Raw genomic sequence first — 23,794 nt, forward strand, 5'->3', positions numbered from 1 at the left:
GACCCCTTCCAGATGTGCTGTGCCTGATGTCCTCTGCCAGATGGCCGGATCCTATGCTTCTCTGCCCGATGTCCGGAGCCTTCCGATCGCTGCCAGTGGTCCGGAGCCTGATGACTGCGGCCTGATGTCCGTAAATGATGCCCGCAGCCTGATGTCCGGATCCTGTCGGTCGCTGCCAGATGTCCGGAGTCCGATGCCAGTGTGCTGATGCTCTATCTAAGATCCGAGTCCTGATGCCCTGCCTGTATCCTGATGTCCAGTCCATGTTCCTGGTGTCCTGATGTCCGTGTTCCTCGTGTCCTGATGTCCGTGTTCCTTGTGTCCTGATGTCCGTGTTCCTGGTGGCCTGATGTCCGTGTTCCTGGTGGCCTGATGTCCGTGTTCCTGGTGGCCTGATGTCCGTGTTCCTGATGTCCAGTCCGTGTTCCTGATGTTCTGCCCGTGTCCCGATGTTCCGCCAATTATCTGAGGTCCACCCAGTGATGACGTCCTTCTCGGATCGGTGTTTAATGTTCTCCTGCTGAGCCTGTGCTACGCCTGAGGCCTGAGAGAGAGGCCGTCCTAGTATGCCCGTGCCAGAGGATCCTGGACTGCATCAACCCATGATGACTCCTGCCATCGTCTGACATCTGTCCTGGGTATGTGTCTGATGTTCTCCTGCTGAGCCAGTGCTATGCCTGAGGCCTGAGAAAGAGGCCGTCCTGATATGCCCGTGCCAGATGACCCTGGTCTGCATCAACCCATGATGACCCCTGCCATTGTCTGAAGTCAGTCTGAGGTTGGTGTCTGATGTTCTCCTGCTGAGCCTGTGCTATGCCTGGGGCCTGAGGAAGAGGCCGCCCTAGTATGCCCGTGCCAGACAACCCTGGACTGCATCAACCCGTGATGTCCTCCTGCCTTCGTCTGTTATCCTGAGACGTGTACCCTTCCCTGATGTGCAGAACCGAGAGCCTTGCTTAACTATTTTGTTTCTGTACCATGTCTTGTTCAAGTAAACTTTGTCTATACCTGAAGTTGTGCGGTGTCGTTCTGCCTCCTCGTCCACATGCTCAGCTGCCACAGACCCCGGTCTCTACTCTTCCCTCGTCTGGGTATGCCAGGGTCCCCCCTGTGGTCCAGTGGGTCCACATTCCGTTCCCACCTGGGATGCTCGCCCCACGTCGGCGTGGTCGGTCGACGTGGAGGTGCCGGCTCGGCCGCGAACGCGGTCGCTAGTCGCGACACCCCTATATATAGTTGCTTCTCACAAAATTAGAATATCATCAAAAGGTTAATTAATTTCAGTGAAACACATATTATATAGAGTCATTACAAACAGAGTAATCTATTTCAAGTGTTTGTTTCTGTTAATGTTGATGATTATGGCTTACAGCCAATTAAAACCCAAAAGTCATTATCTCAGTAAATTAGAATACTTTATAACACCAGCTTGAAAAATTATCTTAAAATCCAAAATGTTGGCCTACTAAAATGTATGTTCACTAAATGCACTCAATACTTGGTCAGGGCTCCTTTTGCATCTGAATTGTTGGGTCTGGTGTCTCTCATCTTTCACTTGACAATACCCTTTAGATTCTCTATGGGTTTAAGGTCAGGCGAGTTTGCTGGCCATTCAAGCACAGTGATACTGTTGTTTTTAAACCAGGTATTGGTACTTTTGGCAGTGTAGACAGGTGCCAAGTTATGCTGGAGAATGAAATTTCCATCTCCAAAACCTTGTCGGCACAGGGATGCATGAAGTGGACCTACACCAGCTGGCGGCATGGCTCCCCAAAACATCACTGATTGTGGAAACTTCACACTGGACCTCAAACAGTTTGGATTGTGTGCCTCTCCACTCTTCCTCCAGACTCTGGGACCTTGATTTTCAAATGAAATGCAAAATTTACTTTCATGTGAAATCAACACCTTGGACCACTGAGCAACAGTCCAGTTCTTTTTCTCCTTGGCCCAGGGAAGGCACTTCTCGTCTTGTCTATTGTTCATGAGTGGCTTGACACAAGGAATGAGACACTTGTAGCCCATATCCTGGATACGTCTGTGTGTCCACAGCAGTCCACTCCTTGTGAATCTCCCCCCAAACTTTTAAATGGCCTTTTCTTAACAATCCTTTCAAGGCTGTGGTTATCTCAGTTGCTTGTGCACCTTTTTTCTACCACACTTTTTCCTTCCATTCAACTTTCCATTAATATGCTTGGATACAGCACCCTGTGAAAAGCCACCTTCTTTAGCAATGACCTTTTGTGGCTTAGTATGTTGGTCACAGTTCCCCCCCATATATATAGTAGGATGGCCCCAGTTACCGTATATATAGTAAGATGGCCTCAATTCCCCCATATATATAGTATGATGGCCCCAGTTCCCCCCATATATAGTATGATGCCCCAGTTCCCCTAAATATAGTAAGATGGCCCCAATTCCCCCATATATAAAGTATGATGGCCCCAGTTCCCCATATATATAGTATGATGGCCCCAGTTCCCCCCACACATATAGAATGATGGCCCCAGTTCACCCCATACATATAGTATGATGGCCTCAGTATACCCCATATACATATAATATGATAGGCCCAGTTCTCCGATATATATGGTATGGTTGACCCAGTTCCCCCATATATACACAGTTGTGGCCAAAAGTATTGACACCCCTGCAATTCTGTCAGATAATACTCAGCTTCTTCCTGAAAATGATTACAAACACAAATTCTTTGGTATTATTATCTTCATTTATTTTGTCTTAAATGAATAAACACAAAAAGAATTGTCCTAAAGCCACTCCCACTCCCTGCCGACTTTGCTTCCCCATTGACTTGCATTGGGTTTCTGTCAGAGACACCGCACTACACTTGCTCATAGAGCCAGTGCGCGTGTCCTGAGTACAGAAGCAGTGCTAAGAGTTACCTGGGGAGCAGGGCAGCAGAGGTGACCGGGCGTGCTTCAACTATTAGTGTCAGGGTCCAGTCAACGCTGGAAAGTAAAGAGGCACGGGACCTGCGGACACTGAAAATGAACAAGCTTGAACGGGACCTATGGTCATGTGACTGCAAGGGGGCGTGGCTTAGCGTCCTGCTTTCAGATATGACAGTACACCATACAACAACTCAGAGTCAGGCAAAATGGAGGTCACAACAGTATGGGCAAATGAAGTACAGGAGGGACAAACAGACGGGAGGTCAGACAAAGCCAAAGGTCATACACAGGATCACAGTACAGTACCAGGGATGAGACAGAGCGGATAATCAGGGTCAAGCAGAGATCAAGACCAAACAGACATAGGAGGTACCAGGCAGAATCCAAAGCGATATCCAGGGAACAGACCGAGTCATATACAGAGAATCAAGTAACCAGAACACAGCACTAACACACTCAGGGGTCACCACACAATGCCAAGGGCAAGAGTATAACTGACAGGGATGGGAGCGTCCTGAGGCTATAAGAAGCCTCCCCCAGAACCAGTGAGAGGCCGCAATCATAGCCCCAGGTGTGCAGGTAAGCCTGCATCGGGATCACAACCTTTAACCCCAGAAATGCCAGTCATCAGCACTGGTTCCAAACATTAACCCCACGTGTGCGAGTCAAACCCACACTGAGATCATGACAGTTTCGTGTTTCAGTTGGACCTCTGACTTTTCCCTATAGTCGGCCGTTTTCGTTCAACCCGACTTTTGCGAAAGTCGGGTTTCATGAAACCCGACTTGACCCTAAAAAAGGCAAAGTCGCTCATCTCTATATTAAAATTTTTTTTTACAATTCTCTCCTTCTTTTGAGTACCCTAGAGTCTGCGGTTAGGCTGGTGATTCTGTTATGAATGGGTCACTGAGGAGGATGGCAGGAACAGGCTAAACCACCAGAGGACCAGAGAGGTTGGTAACTAAGCGGATTGCAGGCCCGTGATCCTATCCACATAACTAGCAGTAGCCATGGAGCTTTCCTACGATGCCCTAGACGCTTCGTCACAGCCGGAGAACTATCTAAGCCTAAAGACAGAAAGGTGAAATCTAAACTGCCCTGGAGCAGATCCCCAAAGGAATAGACAGCCCCCAAACATATGTTGTCGGTGAGACAAGATGAGACACAAACACAGGCAGAGAACAGACTGAGCAAACGGGGGGGGGGGGGGGCAAGCTGCCTAGACAGGACAGGACAGAAAAGATACTGTCTGCAATCACACACAAAACCCTAAAAAAGTCCAACACTTCTGATATACAAAAAACCTGAGGTCACATGACCTCACCCCCGCTAGATCAGCACTCTGGTATGAACTGGAAGCAAAGCAAAAAGATACTAACATGACAGGGGACTGAACAAGCTGCAACATATGAAGCAGGGCCCAGCGCTGCCCTCAGCAGGGAGCACGCTGAATCCTAGCAACAAAGCAGAAAGCAAAAAAAAGGCAAAACCAGATTAGATGCAAAGGATTAGCAAAAGAATCACTTAGCTGAACAATGCAGATCAGGCAGGGGACAAAAGAACTCCAAATGCACAGGGAGGAAATCACCAGCAACCTCAAAGAGCAGCCAGCTCAATTATATGCACCCAGCTAGTAATCCCAGGTTTCCAATTATCGTCGTCAGGTGGGGATCTTCCGTCCACCTTGCCAGCTCCACTAATCTCAGTAACCACCAGAGGGAGCAGAGGGAGCTTCGGCTCAGATCTCCGATCAAGAGAATTCACAACATCTTCTGCTATAAACTGCTAATGTATGACCATTTTATGTATATTTTATAAAAGATATTAACAGTCATATCTATACATGTAATATTAAATTCAATGCGCCGTTATTTAGGAATGGAAGAATACTTATAAAAAGCTGGCATACAAATATGTAACGGAATCTTGTTCTTCTACCAATTTAAAGTACTTACAACATTTGGGTGGCATTGTGAACCTGCCTACATGCACAATGTTTGTCTCAAAGTCAAGAAAATGTAATGTCTGTACATTGTGCACAGGGGATTTAAGGTGACTTCAGATCATACTAGGTTCCAGTAACACACAGATAGACATAAATGTGCAAATAGACGGTGCAAGCAGGGCCGGACTGGGACTAAAATTCAGCCCTGGCATTTGAAGTTACACAGGCCCACTAGTCACATGGTGACTATATAATATCTTTGTACACTTGTAGTTTACAAGAAGTGAGAGGAGATTAACACAACTATATAACATGTAGTCACAGCTGTGCCCAGTATTTCAGCTCAGTCCTATTTATTGCTTTTAGGTACAGTACTCCTCCCAAATCTCTGTCCCCTTTTGTATGCATGATTACAGAATTCCTGGCAGAACTGCTCTTTATTGGGCAACCAGACCCCCTGGTCATAGCCGCCCCTATCATACCTCCCAACTTTTGAAGAAGGGAAAGATGGACAAAGACTGCAAATTTTTGGCCACACCCAGCCACACCCATTTCACAACTAGTCACACCCATGTCCACACCTAATCGCACCCATTTAGCACTGCTGATCACACTGACTGGTACTGAGGGCACAGTGGCTGGCATTATGGGCACACTGACTGGCACAAAGGAAGAGAGAAAACAGAGAGAGAGAGAAAAAAGAAAACAGAGAGAGCGAGAAAGAAAGGGGAAAGAAAGAACAGAGAGAGACAGAGAAAGAACAGAGAGAGAAAGAAAGAAGTAAAGAAAAGAAAGAAAGAACAGAGAGAAAGAGAGGGAAGAAAGAACAGAGAGAGAAAGAAAGAAAGATTAGAGAGAGAAAGAAAGAACAGAGAGAGAAAGAAAGAACAGAGAGAGAAAGAAAATGAGGGATAGACAGAACAGAGAATGAAAGAACAGAGAAAGAAAGAAAAAGAGAGAAAGAAATAAAGAAAGATTCTACAAAGATACTATAGCAGCCCGGCTCCCATTGTAGTACCCACCTGAGCCTCCCGGTGCAGGACCTATCATGATCCGCTCACATGGCCGACATCCCCGATTCCAAGGCGATCCTGCTGTCTGCGCTGTCGGAGGAGGACACGGTGATGGATCTGAAGCATTCCTGGTTCCGTCACAATCTCCTCAAGAAATTATCTCATTTCCGGTCAGCTTCCAGCACATCACTTCAGGTGGAACGTCATATGTGTGTTTTAAAATGCTCCTCGGGGCTCCGCCGTGTACTCCTGTGTCCGTGGGAAAAGCCCGCTTTGTATGCTTTGTACACACTTGGCTCCGCTCTCCGTACACCTCGTACATGCGCGGCTCCTCTCCGTACACCTCGTACACACTGCTCCGCTCCGTACACCTCGTACACACGGCTCCGCTCCGTACACCTCGTACACGCGCGGCTCCTCTCCGTACACCTCGTACACACGGCTCCTCTCCGTACACCTCGTACACACGGCTCCGCTCCGTACACCTCGTACACACGGCTCCGCTCCGTACACCTCGTACACACGGCTCGGCTCCGTACACCTCGTACACCCTCGGCTCCGCTCCGTACACCTCGTACACCCGCGGCTCCGCTCCGTACACCTCGTACACACACGGCTCCGCTCCGTACGCCTCGTACACACACGGCTCCGCTCCGTACACCTCGTACACACACGGCTCCACTCCGTACACCTCGTACACACACGGCTCCGCTCCGTACACCTCATACACACACAGCTCTGCTACATCCACACTGTAAATCCTGACCCCACACATACTTACCTCAACCAGCACCATGACAACAGCAAAGCAGAGTCTTGCAGACGGTAGAGGCAAGGCTGAGCGCACAGGACATGTGATGAGGTCACAGGAGGGGCGGAGTCAGGGGTGACATGATCGGGGGTCTGGACAAAGGCTCCTGATCATGTGACCCCCTGACTCCTCCCCTCCTGTGACCTCATCACAGGTCCTGCGAACAGAGGGAGCAGGCAAGCGAGTGCAACGCTGTGAGTGGCTGCGGGGGGAGGGGGTCTCATGCTAAGGCGGGGATGGGGTGCGTGGGGGGGGCGTGGTGGCTTATCTCCCTGCAGTGCAGGAGGGACTTGAAACTATCACCGCCGTGCCCGCAGAGGGCCAGCGTCAGGAGCAACAGTGGCCGCAGCAGCTGGCAAGCGGCCAGATGATCGGGCGCTGCCGCCCGCGGCCCACGTGACAGCGGCCCAGCGGGAAAATGCCCGGTTGATTCTATTGCCAATCCGGGCCTGGGTGCAAGAGTGACAACAATAGATTGAAGCACGCATTGCACTGTAACTTTAAATCGGAAAAATCTTATTTTTGCAGTATTATACAGTTGTGGCCAAAAGTATTGACACCCTTGCAATTTTTTCAGATAATACTCAGTTTCTTGGCTGAGGGTGCCAATACTTTTGTCTGGCCCATTTTTGGAGTTTCGTGTGAAATGATCAATGTTTTACTTTTTGCTTCATTCTCTTATGTGTTTTTTCATTTAAGACAAATTAAATGAAGATAATAATACCAAAGAATTTGTGTTTGCAATCATTTTCAGGAAGAAACTGAGTATTATCTGACAGAATTGCAGGGGTGTCAATACTTTTGGCCACAACTGTATGTTTTTCAGCTTAGTAAAAATCTTGCTAACACCCATGCTCTAGTTTCTTTTTCTCTTCCAGATTCATCAGAAACCGACACCTGTCATAATCTGAAGCCTGGTGATTTGGTAGTTGTGAAAAGGCATGTCAGAAAGCATGGACAAGAACCCTTGTATGACGGTCCCTATCAAGTCCTCCTCATCACCCAACAAGCCAATAGCAAATAAAGGGGGCAAAATGTTTTGGTTTTCCACATTTTCTGTATTATTATTGGTAGAAATTAAAGTTAAAGTTAGAAGATATTCAAAGGCTCAGAGATCAATATGATAAAGACAATGATCATAATAAGGACAGTTGGTGGTCTGACACCTTCTCCTTTCTCAATCCAGCCAATTGATTTAAGGGAATTGGGGGCTGGATAACTGGGATTTTACAAAGCTTGATGTATATTGCTGCCTGTATCCTTGTTGTATATGTGATACTAAAACTTGTTCTTTGGTGTATTTCTGTATGTATTAGGAAATTCTGCACTAGGATAGCTAGCGATGATACCAAAGTCATCGTTGCCCCTGCTCTTCTCTATACCGATCTCAAAAGGCTACTTGATGAAGATGTTGAAGCCAAGCGCATGGCTACCTTCAAAAGATCTCCACCACCATCATCAAAAATTGTTATTTGTAAATTGTAGCATACGGGGAGATGGGTGCGCTGCAACAGCCATGACTGATAACATGGCATCAGCCATGTGAAGACCAGTACCCCTTGAGCTTATGGCTTGGGATAGCACCTCTGATGCTGCATATTAGTTAACTAAATTTATCTAGGGGGGATTGTGAAGTACAGTATTCCGTTGTACGGGACATCTTGTTCTCCAGACCTCCATTTTAGTGCTTGCGACGCCATTTTGTTGCTTACGAGTTAAATTTTGTAGTTAGGTGAAAGTTTGCGGTTGTTAAGAAACCAGACTGTCCCAGTCTGAACAAGATATGATATATGAGACCCTGATGAATGTGCTATTGTTCTATTCTCTGCGTCACGTAGCTAGGGACATATTCCGATTTTCTTGCAATACTATTGGCTTATAAAGTAAATGTGTCACGACGATGCTATTGGTAGCTGAGTACTTTGCATATTTAAGCAAAATACTATAAAAAGGTGACATAATAAACGGGGTTAGTGATCTGCCTTGATCCTCCCATACAGAGGCATACGTCTCTGTCTGGTCATTCCCAGTTGCTAGCAACGCCCTGTGGATTAATTTGGAAATCACTTGGTCAACCGTGAGGGGTTAATTTAGCCCTCCCTCAATAGCTCCCTCATCATACAGTATTAAGAAATGGGGTATGTAAACTTTTGATCAGGGTCATTTGAATGTTTTGGGTTGTCATTATGATTTAAAACGTGAAAACACATTGGTTTGACAATAAATGGCTTCACACAACCACTAACCATGAGTGAAGAAAAAGTTTTGGTGTTATCATTCATATTCTCTGAAAAAAGGCCAAGAAAGTAAAAATTCTGCCAGGATATAAAAACTTTTGAGCACAACTGTATGTAAACTTCTGGTTTCAACTGTATGTGAGCTGAGTGCTCACAATAGTATCAAAGAGAAGAGACTAGCAGCTTACAAGAAACTGTAACCCTTTCAAAATAAACCTTTATTAGGAAATAATTAAAATCCATCAGACTAACGAAAAAATGATAATCATATATACCATGGATATATGATGTAATACAAAACATATAGATATAACAGCAGACTATAAAAATTTGTACCATGTGACCACAGGTAATCCTGTAGCCAGGTGAGCAATACTATACAATCTACAATGTTAATTGCCTGGGTAATGCCATATTATGCGCATTTTGTTTTTTGAGCTATACTACCAGAGGTCTACAGCAGCATTTAAGGAGCTACAAAAATTTCTGGCAAGTACTGGTTGTGTACTGCAAGTGACAACAATCTCATGTATTCTTCATAAGTATGGCCTGTGGGGTAGGTTGGCAAGTCGCAAGCCTTTTCTTACAAAGAAAAAACACAAACGTGGCAATCTATTGCCAAAACCTACATCAAGTCTGCCAAAATCATGAGGGAAAATGTGTTGTGTGATGAGACCAAGATGTAACTTTGCACCAACCATATCGTTAACAATGTGTATCACCAAAAGAACACTATACCCACAGGGAAGCATGGTGGAGGCAGCATTGAAGCATGGTGGAGGCAGCATTTGTGACTATTTTCTTGCAGCTGGAGTTGGAGAGAATTATGGAGAGCTCTAAATATCAGTCAATTTTTCATCAAAACCTGTTAGTTGAAAATGAAGAGGAATTTCACTTTGTAGCACAACAGCGATCTTAAGAAGACCAAAGTTTTGAAAATAGCCCAGTTAGAGCCCAGACCTGTATAGAATTGAAAATTTGTGGGTTGACCTAAAGAGAGCTGTACACAAGTGATTCCCTTGCAATCTGACAAATTTGGAGCGCTATGCAAGGCAGAGTGAACAAAGATTGCAAATTCTAGGTTTGTCATTCTGAAATACTCCTACCCAACAACACTTAATGCTGTCATAAATTCAAAGGGTACATAAAAAAGTATTTGTTTAAGGCTAGTTTCACACTAGTGTATGGCTGAAGTGCGGAGGGCTGCTGGCTTCCTCCGTGAAGCTCTGCCCCTGCACCTCAAGTTGACAGACGGCACAGAGAGGCTGCAGCTTGCCGGCTCCCAGTATTCAATTGCACTCGCATCTTTCAGAGCGACTCTAGCTGCGTGATCAGGTCATGTGATCACGCTGATGATGTCACTCCCTGAGGCACAATGGTGGTAAGTGCTTCATGCTAGTGGAGCTGAAGACACCTAAGATTGGATCTATCTATCACAATAAGTGACATCACACTTTCCCCTGTACCAGGAGTCTGCTGCCTCGGAGTAACCCCTGACTCCGCCCTGTCCTTCAAACTGCACATCCATGCTCTCGCCACCTCCTGTCACCTCTAGCTAAAAAATATTTCCAGACTCCATTCTTTCCTCAACCCTCAATCTACTAAAATGCTTGTGCATGCCCTAATCATCTCCCACCTTGACTACTGCAACATTCTTCTCTGTGGCCTACATTCCAACCCTCTTGCACCTCTCCATTCTGTCCTTAAAAGTGCTGCCAGACTAATTCATCTCTGTCCTCTCTACTTCCCTGCTTCCCCCCTTTGCAAATCCCTTCACTGGCACCCAATTTCCGAGCACATCCTGTTCAAACTACTAACACTGACCTACAAAGCCATCCATAACCTTTCTCCTCTGTATTGTTCCGAACTAATCTCCCAATATCTTCCCTCACGTAATCTCTGGTCCTCCCAAGACCTCCTTCTCTCCTTCATGCTTACTCACTCCTCACCCAATCGCTTCCAAGACTTCTCCTGAATATCCCCCATCTTCTGGAACTGTGTGCCCCAACACATCTGATTAGCCACCACAATTGGATCATTCAAGTGGAACTTGAAAACCCATCTCTTCAAGAAAGCGTACAACCTGTAATGACCACGCTGCCACATCAACACCATCGGAGCTACTGCAACCCCCAACCTTCTGTCTCCTTCCCCATAATCCTGTAGAATGTAATCAGGCAAGAGGCAGGTACCTCTTCCCTCTGTACTAGTCTGTCATTGTTTCTTTGTCTTCTGTGAGGCCTCGTTCACACGTACCGTTTTTTCGCGTTTCCGCGGCGGTATTTTCCGAGCGTTTTTGCCGCGAAAACGTGAAAAATAAGCATCCCATGCATTCCTATGGGATTCCGCAATGCTGTGCTAATGCTGCGGTTTTTACCGCTGCAGAATCGCTTTGTGGTAAAAAACGCAGCATGCTCATTAATTTTGCGGAATCGCGGCGATCCCACACCCATAGGAATGCATTGTTCTGCTTACTTTCCGCATGTGGCTGTGCACACCATGCGAAAAGTAAGCAGAACATAAGCGGATGGCAACCACGGTCCGGAGGAGAGGATACTGTCCTCCGGGCTTTGGGTATCATATCCCTGTAAAAAATAGAATTTAAAGTAAAAAATATGGTTATTCTCACCTTCCGACATCCCGCGCAGCCTTTCCGCCTCTCTCCACGCTCCCGGTCCCAGTAAGCCTTTGCGAGCGATGACGTCCGTTCTCGCGGTCATTCGCACAACGTCATCGCGAATGACCGCGAGACGTCACGATCGCGTGAGAACGGACGTCATCGCGGTAATTGTCGCAAATGATTACTGGGACCAGGAGCGTGGAGAGAGGCGGGAAGGCTGCGCGGGACATCGGAAGGTGAGAATAACAATATTTTTTTTTTATTATTATTTTTTACATTCTGTCTTTTACTATTGATGCCGCATAGGCAGCCTCAATAGTAAAAAGTTGGTCACACTCGTCAAACACTATGTTTGACGAGTGTGGCCAACCTGTCAATCAGTTCTCCAAGCGATGCTACAGATCGCTTGGAAAACGCTAGCAATTCTGCAAGCTAAATACGCTTGCAAAATGCTAGTTTTTCTGTGGGAAAATCGCGGGAATTTAAAATGCGATTTTCCCGCGGAATGGAATTCTGGAATTCTCACGGTAATTTCCGCGAGAGTTCCGCTACGTGTGAACCCAGCCTAAGTGATATTTGTGTTTTGACGTAACTCCTTCTCATGAACAGCACCATGGAATCAATGGTGCTATATAAATAAATAATAATTGGAGGAGTAGGTGAGATTACTGTGTTTGTGTGTGTGTGGTATTTACTGTGTGTGGGGGGGTGGTATTACAGTGTGAGTGGGGAGTATTTAGTGTGGGTGGGTGTTACTATGTGTGGGGGGGTATTTTGTGTGGAGGCATAAGATAATGCTCACTGTATGGTTTGGGGTCACTCACTTGGCAACAGGATTAAGGCACACAGGAACGGTTTCTCACTTAAACAGACCATCCGGTTTATTTAGACACGGCATAAACCGGATAGACTACAGACCGTTTAGTTACATTCATGAACATAACAAGACACCAGTCTGCTCATGTAGCAGATATACCTCCCTGCCATTCTTACAACCCCCTTGTCTGAGGTTAGCTTCCAGGAGCTCAGCTCCACATGCTGTCTTTTTGTCAGTCCTGGCTTCCAGGGAAGCTGCCTAACTGGAATCCCTGTCCCGGGCAATGACTGGCTCAACAGGTCAAACCCGACAGTTCCAGACCCTCAGAAGGGCGAAGGTCGGTAGCTTCCCCAATGCAGTTAGCCATCACAGACTGCAGGTACATGGCCTCACCATGTGCTATTCAGGAATCCAGTCCTCTTGCAGGACCTTCCAACACAGAGACCATGTGACTAAACCACAGTCTCATTATAACGTATGAGACCCACCCCTTGATTGGAGGTCTGTGACTAGCCAGATCCGCCCAGCTCTCTGGCTAACCCTGTAAGCACAACGCCTTATAAGCTAAATAAGTCTCATGGAAGTACAGGTCCCAGAGCAACAGGCTAAGAGCCCAGAGGACCTTCTCCACTGCAACACATACCGTCCATTCACCACAACACCAGTCACTGTCTCACATACCCCCCTCTGTTCAAACTTGTGGGGTTGAACACTTGACATAAACCAGGGGCCTCGAGACATGTCACGCATGTCACCATGCCCTACCTGTCGAGAGGGCCTTCTCAGTCCCGAAAACATAGTCCATCAGTCACTAAATTCTTTGTCGCCTTACGTTTCATAGTCATCAATTTGTTAGGCCTCCCCTGCCCCCAGAGGTCCGTATGTAGGCTTTGAGCTTCAGCCCTTGAGCCCTTGAGTCACAGTCTGTCTGTGTCACCAGACCCTTTTTAGTCACCACATTTCTCAAGTATAACCATCACCCGACCTTTCTCTCCATGACCGCTTCCAACGGTTGGTGCAGTCACGAGACTCACTTACAGTCGAACCTACTGTCTGAGTCTGACCCATCTAGTATGTTACAGGGGCTATTGTCCAGGTCCTTCAGCTTTGCCCTGAGAGTAGATCTGCCATTTTCAGATTCTTGGCATCCTTGTTTTCCTTCCTGAACTTCCAAGGTTTCTTCTTTCTAGATGTCTTTGGCTGTCAGCAATTCCATTATTTGGAGGGCCCCTTCAGTTCCCATTACCTTGGGTTGAAGGCGGCAGCCATCATCCACCAATGTGGCAAAGCTGTCCTGTAAGAAGCAATCTTTCGAGCCTCAACTGCTCTATCTCCTTTAGATACACCATTCGATACTCCAACAGAGTATAGCTCCGAGACTCTCCATCGTACCCAAGACGAAGAATCGAATCATACCCTTTTCTCTGTGTTTCTGGTCTTCATGGTCACCTGGAATTCTTAATCTCACCACTCCAGACTTATCCACCATCTCTTGCATGGGTCGACCATTTCTTCCAATGACTTTTTCCACCATAGGAATAGGCAGAAGACTCTGAGCTTTCCTCATATGCTCCAGCTGCCTAGCAGCGTCTTCATTCCTCAATCGAAATATCCACGTTGCACGCACACATCTCCACTCAGGATAGCTACTCTCCTCGCTGTGACATCATTTGTGGACAGTACCACTAACTGTTTAGCTTCTGGGGGCCAGTACACCTTACACGCCCCCACAGCCTTCTTGAATTCTTCAAGCACAGACTGCCTGGCACATGCCTCTCTCAGGTCCTCGGGGACCTCAACAACTCACTTGAATTTCAAAGTGCTATTCTCTTCACGGACGGACGGCTCCTGTTTTGCCTAGGACATTTCCATCAAGACATCTGCCATGACTGGCTGATTGTCTTGTCCAGCTCTTAGTGCAAACTCTCCCTGAGCTTTACCCTCTTCAAGACCCTTTGCCAAGATGGGCCTTTACAGCTTTGCCTCATTACCACTCTGGCACTGCCGCTGTAAGTCTGCGACCACCAACTCCTTCTCTTGTAGAAGTCCTCCTAATGCTTCTCTGAGCACCTCCATATCTTCCAATGTGGCCTTGTTCACGGTTTGACACTTTGACAGGTGACCTCTGAGCTCAGAGACTTCCTTCTCCAGCTCATCCACTCTGTGCCCAGGACCCTTTCTCGTTCGACATGCTCTTTTACCGTCTCTTTAAGCATCTTTATTTCATGATCCTGTTCTCTTTTGGCCAGCATGTGTCGCACCATAACTTCTTTAATTATATTTTCAGATGGGCCAGCTTGCCCACCCAAACTCTGCTGCTTGAGAGTTCTATCTGTTCCTTCATCACCAGGTTTAGCTTTCTCTTGGATCTTCCATCCATTACCTTCGACTGCCTCTAGGGTCTCTGCTGGGCTCTCTGAAGAATCACTGTTCTTGCTCCCAGACTCCAAAGCTGAGTTTTTGTCAGATTTTTGTTCCTTCAAATGCTTTACTTCGGCTTGTAAATCTGTCACTTTTTCCTACTCCCGAGACAACTCTTTGGCGAGGTCCTGGAACTCCTGCATTTTGTTCCAGTAGGTCATTTCCAGCTGAGACACGTTTTCTGCATTGTCCTGCCAAGCAGAGCACAGCTTCTCCTCGGTGGAGTGGAGGGTATGGAGCAGCTTCTGCTCCTGCGCATCCTTCTCTCTGAGCTGAGCCTTGACTACCGAGAGCTCGGACTCCAGGTGACGCACCTGATCCAGCTGCGTGGAGTTGGCAGCTTTCATACTCGACACCTTCAACCTCTCTTGAGGCTCTGCCCGGTCACCCTTAGGTACCTTTCTACTCTCTAGAACTTAAGAGAACTCCACACTCTCCAGCTCTTCAGCATCAGGTTCTCTGGAGGCTTCACCATACTCAGCCATCTCACCCCTTTGTCACCACAGATGTGGGTCTACTACAGGTCTCCGTGACCTTCGTAGATTCTCGCTTAACCAGCACTCTCCAGGTTCTCTTCTCCTTCAGTGCCACCAACTGACCGACCATTAGCTGATTGTCCCGACACCGAAGAGGTCAGCCATACTATCTTCTTGGCTGGCTCCTTCGTCCTGACTTCACCTTGTGGAGCACTGTCATTCCACTGTGTCAGTGCTTCTTACAGCACAACATCATACTCAGCCCTAGCGGTTACTACTGGCAATGAGACGTCATCTTCCTTTCCAACCTTTTCAGTGTCTGGAAGCGTACTCACATCTTGAGTAAAAGCACAAGTCCCTACTTTTCCTTTATTTATATCCTCAAAGTGTGCAACTTGTTCAGTCTCTTTGCGCCCTTTACGTCTCTGGCGACAGGAGGAAGACTTGCCATTTGTACCCGGGTCAACTTTATTGCACTCTTTTCCCCTTGCGTCACCGTCTGAATGGGAGTCACCCCTACTCAATCTTTCATCCTGGAAACAGCAGTCCCCACTTAAACAGGTGTTGGACCCCTCTCCTGGAGATGCCCCCCTTCTACTTTCTGGTCATACTTTCCGGTCATACATTCTGGTATTGTTTCCACCGTCATGTCGCTAAGTTGTGCCTGTCCCAGGCCCGGATTTTGGGGGGGCCCAATGGGCCCAGGCCCTGGGCCACCCACCAAGTGGAGGCCTCCCACCAATATAGGGATAAATATCTCAAAACATGTAAAATAAACGTCTGTTTGATGTGAACCATTTCTAATGATAAGGAACAGTTAACAAAAGAGAAACTATTGAAAATGTAGGGACCTGGCTACGGTCCTACATCTCAGTGGCTGGCACAGAGCGGCAGAGTCATGGCACCTGACCTGCGTCAGCATCCACTGACTTGGCTAACCATACTTCATTAGTACTCTGTACCTAGTGCTTAGCTTATGGCATGTCGCAGCCTTCTCCGATCCCAACACAAGCTTCTAGGTGCTACCTATTCAGCTATATGATCGCTCCCTTGGATTAGATCAGATGAGAGTTTGTTCAGCTACCTTCGAGGAAGGAGGCGGAGCCACAATGTCGGCACGAGAAGAGGATTCTCCACCGCGGAGTGCAGCAGGACATCACTCTGGAATGGAACTTCAGTCACTGAAGATCCAGAGGTGAAGTGGTTCAGTCTTCACAGTGTCGCAGTGGATGAGTATGATTTCTGTATGTCTGTGTGTGTGTGTCTGTCTGTCTGTGTGTCTGTCTGTGTATCTTTCTTGCAGCTCCTGTCCTACACAGTACCATACTGTATATACAGGTCCAGAAGCCTTTCATACATATACAGCCCAGCAGCAGCCTCTGACATATGGAGCCCAGCAGCAGTGTTTGATATAGACAGCCCAAATTTCTACAATATACATATGCAAATTGCTTCTTTATGTCACTCTCCACAAGGAGGAACCTTACCCGTTAGACTACAATATGCATACATACATATGTGCATATTTTCATCTTTAATTCCCTTTCATGACTTCAAGGGTTGACAAGGTCATTTTGTTACTTTTGGATTATCATGATGGACAATCGTGAAGGAGATAGGCACAGACATCACACAAGAATTTGAGAGTCTGTAAGGCAAAAGAAGCAACAAGGAAATCAACAGAAGAGATAGCGAAGACAAGAAAATTGTACAAGTTCTTCACTGTTCAAGGCAAGTGTCGGAAAGGAGTAATGACTTAGTAGAATCTGATCAACCTGACAATGCATCAGTGGAAATGGTTGTTGATCCTGGCAAAGAAAAGGCTGAAGTAGTAACGTGTACAACTGAAGAACACAAAGAAAAGGAGATTGATAGTGGCACATCTTATGAAGAAGGTGAAGTTGAGGGACCACCAGGGGGCGATGACATTAGACTTTGACCATCCATTATTTCGGAACAGATGGGAGATTACTGGCTGAAAAGGGGTGTATGAACAATCCAGCACTGTGATGAAAGTTTGTTCATTGCACACTCGGTTCAGCAACCTAGAAAGGACCTCAATATTTCAAGAATGTGCACACTTGGGCTTTTCCGTTGTCAAAATCATAACGGAGAAGTCATAATGAGGAATTGGTTATGCTTCTCCCCCTCTAAAGGACGCATTTATTGCTTCACATGCAGATTGATGATGTGCTTTATTACAGCATCTGAGTCTTCTCAGCTTTCGTCTAATGTGGAAACATTCCCAAGAACGTATAAAAAGTCATGAGCAGTCAGCGGAACATCTGAACTCTACAATTGCTTTCAATATGAGGTTAAAAGCGATTGGGCGAATTGATACGGAGCTAACACAACAGGTCGAGTCTTGGGAGCATTAATGGAGGTCAGTGTTGAAACGAGTAGTAAATGTTATTCAGTTTATCAGTTTAGGTGGGATCACCTAGAAATGGAAATTTTCTGGGCATTCTTGAGCTCATCGCCCAGTACGATGACTTTCTTCCACAGCATATCAAAACTCAAGCCAATCGCGGCAAGGGTCATACAAACTACCTGTCATCTACAATTATGGAAGAAATTATCAATGTAATGGGTGAACAAGTCCTCAGAGAAATTATTTCTCGAGTTAACCAATCAAAATACTACTCCATTTCTTTGGATTCCACACCCAATGCAGCTCATGTTGACCAACTAACCCTTGTATTGAGGTATATGGAGAAAGATGGCCCTGTGGAATGCTTTGTAACATTCATGGCAAACAAAGGCTATGGTGCTCAAGACATGTTCAATGCCTTGTTGGAATTTTTGAAGAGACATGACCTAGACCTGGGAAATTGCCACAGTCAAAGTTATGACAATGCATCTGCAATGAGTGGCAAATACAACGGCCTGCAAGCCAAAGTAAGAGAGAAGAACAATCTTGCATCCTTGTATGGCACACTCTTTAAATCTTGTTGTTAAAAATGCTGTAGAAAGCTATTCAAGTACTGTACATTATTTTTACTTTCTTGAAAAGCTGTTCCTCTTCTTCACAGTTTCAACGCATCGGCATCAGCTCCTGACTAAGGCTTTGAAAAATATTGACTCAGCGACACCATTGACTCTCAAACGTGTCACAACAAAGCGTTGTTCCTGCAGAGCTGACACTACTAATGGCCCCGTTACACATAACAATGTCCCAGCGATCCCACCAATGATCCGATCCGACATGATGGGATCGCTGCGACATCGTTAGGCTGATCGCTGGTGAGCTGTCACAAGACAGCCCCTCCAGCGACCAGGACCAGCGATGCTGGATGCTGGTTTCTAATCCTGTGGCTCCTGGATACCCGCTGTTTACATTGGAAACTGGCGTACATGCAATCTCGCTGGCAAGATAGCTGTGGCGTCGCTGGCGAGATCGCTGTGTGTGACGGGGCCTTAAGGCCCTTGAACATGACTATCAGCAGATTAAAGATGTACTTAAACAGATTGCTGATGACTTTGAAGAAAAACCTATGTACGGTGTTAAGCAGAAGGACTGTTAAGACAAATGCATCAGCTTGAAATTGGTATTAACACCACCTTCTGGAATGATATCCTGCAAAGAACAGATGCTACTAGTAAAAATCTACAACACGCAAAACTAGATCTAAACACTGCTGTGGTGTCACTGACTGTTAGGCGTCGGGTTCCGAACACTGCACAGCAGGAATCCCAAGCCTTGCCACCTTCGGTCTCCTATTCCTCTCCGGCCACAGTGGAGTCTGCTCAGCAGACTTCACAATCCCGGCGTTCAGCCCACACCAACATTGTGGGTTCAGTTGCTACTGCCACCTCTGGTTCTGTTATGGCAATGCAGCCTGGCCAGCAGCAAAAGCCTCCAGAGGCTAAGTTCCTCCTTCGGCCCACTGAGCATGCTCATGAGACGATCTCCCATTGGGGATCGGGAGTCACATGCTCAGGTCCTTTTCCTGTTCCGATTGGTCCATCTTGAGCATCAGGAAGGTCCCAGAAGCGAACGGCTATAAAAGGTCCACATGGCCGCTCAGCCATGCGCTAGTATAGACTCTAGTTGCTATATGTGTGGATGATGACGGATGCATGCACCTGGTGAATGACTCATTAAAATTCCCCTCCCTTTGATATTACTTATGTGGTTAGGGAATTAGTTGCAGAGTCAGTGTCAGCCAGTGGCTAGCCATAGGACACAAGTGCTCGTCACTTCCCAGCACTAGCGTCCGATGGTGTCGCCTGCCATAGGGCACATCGTACCACGGCAGGCATTGTCGCTTCGCGGCAGTCGGTTTCTGTTAGCGGCGTTCACAGCTGCAACGCCACATGCTCGGTAGGTCTAGAGTGATGCTGGTCCTATGTCCTGGGGCCAGAATCCTGTGACCATACACTGTTGTGAGTTCATTTTCCCCTTCACCGTCGATGTCTGATGAACTCCCTCTTCTGGTGAAGGAAGGAAGTGAGGCTGATTACCAAACACCTGATCTGGTAGATGATGACTGGGTAACAGGAAATTCTGACTAGATATATGGCAGCAGACACCCTTCTGAGTCATTGGTGATTTCTCTGCTGGATTCTTGGAGACCAGTCTGATTCTTGCTTCCCAAAGATAAGTTTTTGCTCTGCTATTGAACTTATTAGTTTTGTTTTGCTTACTTTGTTTTTTGGAGTTCAGCCATCCCCGGTCGGGGGTGCCCTGAGTTCCATTTTTGTCTCTGATCACTTTGTCTCTTTGCTCTGTCTTCAGAATTTACCTGAGTGCTGATACAGTCTTTTTGAAGTCCTAGTGACTTCAGGGCCTGTTTTTCCTATCAGACGGTTGGGACATTTTTTGGTAGGGTTTTTTGCGGATTGCAGACAGCAGCTTTTCTATCCTGTCCTTTTTAGTTAGCTTGGGCCCCATCGTTTGCTCAGCCTATCTTTCTATCTGTGTTAGTCTTTTCATCTTGCTTCACCGTCATTATATGTTGGGGGCTGCCTATTGCTTTGGGGTCTGCTCTGGGGCAGTTTAGATTTCCCCTTTCTTTCTTTAGGCCTATTTAATTCTCCGGCTGTGATCGAGGGGTCTAGGGCATCGTAGGAACCCCCCATGGCTACTGTTAGTTGTTGTGGATAGGATCAGGGGTCTGCAATCCGATAGCTACCAACCTCTCCGGTTATCTGGACTTACCTTGTATTTTTGTTTTTTCCTCCTTCGGTGACTCATTCATAGCAGAATCACCAGCCATACCGCAGATCCTAGGGTACTCAATAGCAGGAAAGAATTGTAAAAAAAAAAAAAAGAGTTTGTCAGAATTTTTTATTTTTTTTGTGTGTATATTTTTTCCTCTATGTCTCTGAGGCCGTAGGGGGAATTTTTTTTTCTTTCTCAATGGAGATGAAGCATTGTCTGATCGTGTGGAGCAGCTCACTGCTGAAGTGCAGGGAATTTTCGCCTATCTTGCTCATTCACATGCTGCTGAACCAAAGATTCCTACTCCTGATGTGTTTTTTGGGGATCGGTCTGAATTTTTGAATTTTAAGAATAATTGTAAATTATTTTTTGCCTTGAAGCCTAACTCGTCGGGGAGCTCCGCGCAGCAGGTTAAAATTGTCATCTCTTTGCTGCGCGGCGATCCCCAGGATTGGGCGTTTTCTTTGAAACCTGATGATCCTATTCTTACTAATGTGAATGCATTTTTTCAAGCCTTGGAGTTGTTGTATGATGAACCTAATGCTATTGATCAGGCTGAAAAGGCCCTGTTGGCATTGAGCCAGGGTCGGGATTCTGCAGGGTTGTACTGTCAAAAATTCCAAAAGTGGGCGGTTCTTACTACCTGGAATGATGGTGCCTTGGCAGCTCTCTTTCGGAAGGGTTTGTCAGAAACCGTAAAAGATACTATGGTGGGATTTCCTGTTCCCTCTGGTCTTGACGATTCTATGTCATTAGCCATTCAGGTTGATCGGCGTTTGCGTGAACGCAAAACCGCACGAGAGGTGTTGCCACCTGTTGAACAAATGTCTGAACCTATGCAATGTGATAGAGTTTTGTCTAGGGCACAACGTCAGGAGTTCAGAAGGCGTAATAAGCTGTGTTTCTTCTGTGGTGATGCCTCGCATATTATTTCTGTCATAGTTGATTTTGAGGGAGAATTCCCTGTATGTCAAGGGATCGAAATGCCTTTTTGGTGTACAGAGGATTTCATTTTTGGGATTTATTTTGTCTCCGTCAACTATTGAAATGGACCCGGCCAAGGTACAGGCCATTTATGATTGGGTTCAGCCCACTTCTTTGAAGGCCCTCCAGAAGTTTTTGGGTTTTGCTAATTTTTATCGTGAATTTATAGCTAATTTTTCTGGTATTGCCAAACCATTGACTGATTTGACTAAGAAGGGTGCTGATGTGCTGAATTGGTCTCCTGAGGCTGTTTCTTCCTTTCAGGAGCTGAAGCGAAGGTTCACTTCTGCTCCGGTTTTGCGGCAACCTGATGTCTCACTCCCGTTTCAGGTAGAGGTGGACGCTTCTGAGATTGGTGCAGGAGCTGTTTTGTCCCAAAAAGATCCTGTAACATCTAAAATGAATCCCTGTGCTTTCTTTTCCCGAAAGTTCTCCCCATCCGAACGTAACTATGATGTGGGGAATCGGGAACTGTTAGCCATGAAATGGGCATTTGAGGAGTGGAGACATTGGTTGGAGGGAGCTAAACATCAAGTCGTGGTCCTTACTGACCACAAGAATTTGATTTACCTGAAGTCAGCCAAACGCTTGAATCCTAGACAGGCTAGGTGGGCCTTGTTTTTCACACGTTTTGATTTTGTGGTCTCTTTTCTTCCGGGCACTAAGAATGTCAAGGCAGACGCCCTCTCTAGGAGTTTCTTTGCTGATTCTCCTGTTGTGACCAAGCCTGCTACCATCTTAGGTGAGGGGGTAGTTCTTTCTGCCATCTCACCTGATTTGAGACGTGCTCTGGAAGAGTTTCAGGAGGACAAACCTGAGCGTTGTCCCATTGGAAAATTGAATGTTCCTGACCAGTGGAGGAAGAGAGTGATGTCTGAAGTTCATTGCTCTGCATTGGCTGGTCATCCAGGTATTTTTGGTACTAGAGTTTTGGTGAGTCGGTCTTTTTGGTGGCCCGCCTTGTCTCGTGATGTCAGGAATTTTGTGCAGTCCTGTGGGACTTGCTCTCGGTCTAAACCTTGTTCTCGCTCTAGTGGGTTGCTGATGCCTTTGCTGGTGCCCAGGAGGCCATGGACCCATATTTCAATGGATTTTATCTCTGATATGCCTGTCTCTCAGAGAATGACTGTTATTTGGGTGATTTGTGATAGATTCTCTAAGATGGTCCATCTTGTACCACTCCCTAAGTTGCCATCTTCCTCAGAGTTGGTGCCCTTGTTTTTGCAACAGGTGGTTCGCTTGCACGGGATTCCTGAGAACATTGTATCTGACAGAGGAGTTCAGTTTGTGTCTAGATTTTGAAGGACTTTCTGTTCCAAGCTGGGAATTCAGTTGTCCTTCTCCACTGCGTTTCACCCTCAGACCAATGGGAAGACGGAGAGAACAAACCAGACTTTGGAGTCGTATTTGAGATGTTTTATTTCTGCCGATCAGGATGATTGGGTTTCATTTTTGCCCTTGGCCGAATTTGCTTTAAATAATAGAGCTAGTTCTGCCACTTTGATGTCACCTTTTTTGTAACTTTGGGTTTCATCCTCGATTCTCTTCAGGGAAGGTGGAGCCTTCTGCCTGCCCAGGTGTTGACACTGTGGTAGAGAGAATGCACCAGATCTGGGACCAAGTGGTGGATAAGTTGTCTCTCTCCCAGGAAAAGGCCCAGCGGTTTTCCAACCGGCATAGGACCATTGGTCCCCAGTTTAAGGTGGGTGATATGGTTTGGTTGTCATCAAAGAATATCGCTATGAAGGTGGCTTCTCCAAAGTTTAAACCTAGATTTATTGGACCTTACAAGATTTTGGAGATTCTTAATCCAGTCTCTTTTCGATTGGCTCTTCCTGTTACATTTAAGATCCATGACGTGTTTCATAAGTCTCTGTTAAAGAGGTTTGTTGAGCCAGTAGTTCCTGTGGTGGCACCTCCTGACCCGGTATTGGTTGAAGGTAATGTGGAATATGAGGTTGAGAAGATACTGAATTCTCGCCTGGCTAGACGGAGACTCCAGTATTTGGTTAAATGGGAGGGTTATGGCCAGGTGGATAATTCTTGGGTCCATGCATCCGATATTCATGCCGAAAGATTGGTTCGTGCCTTTCATCGGGCCCATCCTGATCGCCCTGGTGGCATGGATGAGGGTTCGCTGACTCCTCCTCAAGGGGGAGGTACTGTTGTGAGTTCATTTTCACCGTCGATGTCTGATGAACTCCCTCTTCTGGTGAAGGAAGGTAGTGAGGCTGATTACCAAACACCTGATCTGGTAGATGATGACTGGGTAACAGAAAATTCTGACTGGATATAAGGCAGCCAACGCCCTTCTGAGTCGCTGATGATTTCTCTGCTGGAATCTTGGAGACCAGTCTGATTCTTGCTTCCCAAAGATAAGTTTTTGCTCTGCTA

Source organism: Dendrobates tinctorius, unplaced genomic scaffold (genome assembly GCF_039654945.1).
Source record: "Dendrobates tinctorius isolate UK_male_01 unplaced genomic scaffold, ASM3965494v1 ptg000036l, whole genome shotgun sequence".
Lineage (NCBI taxonomy): Eukaryota > Metazoa > Chordata > Amphibia > Anura > Dendrobatidae > Dendrobates > Dendrobates tinctorius.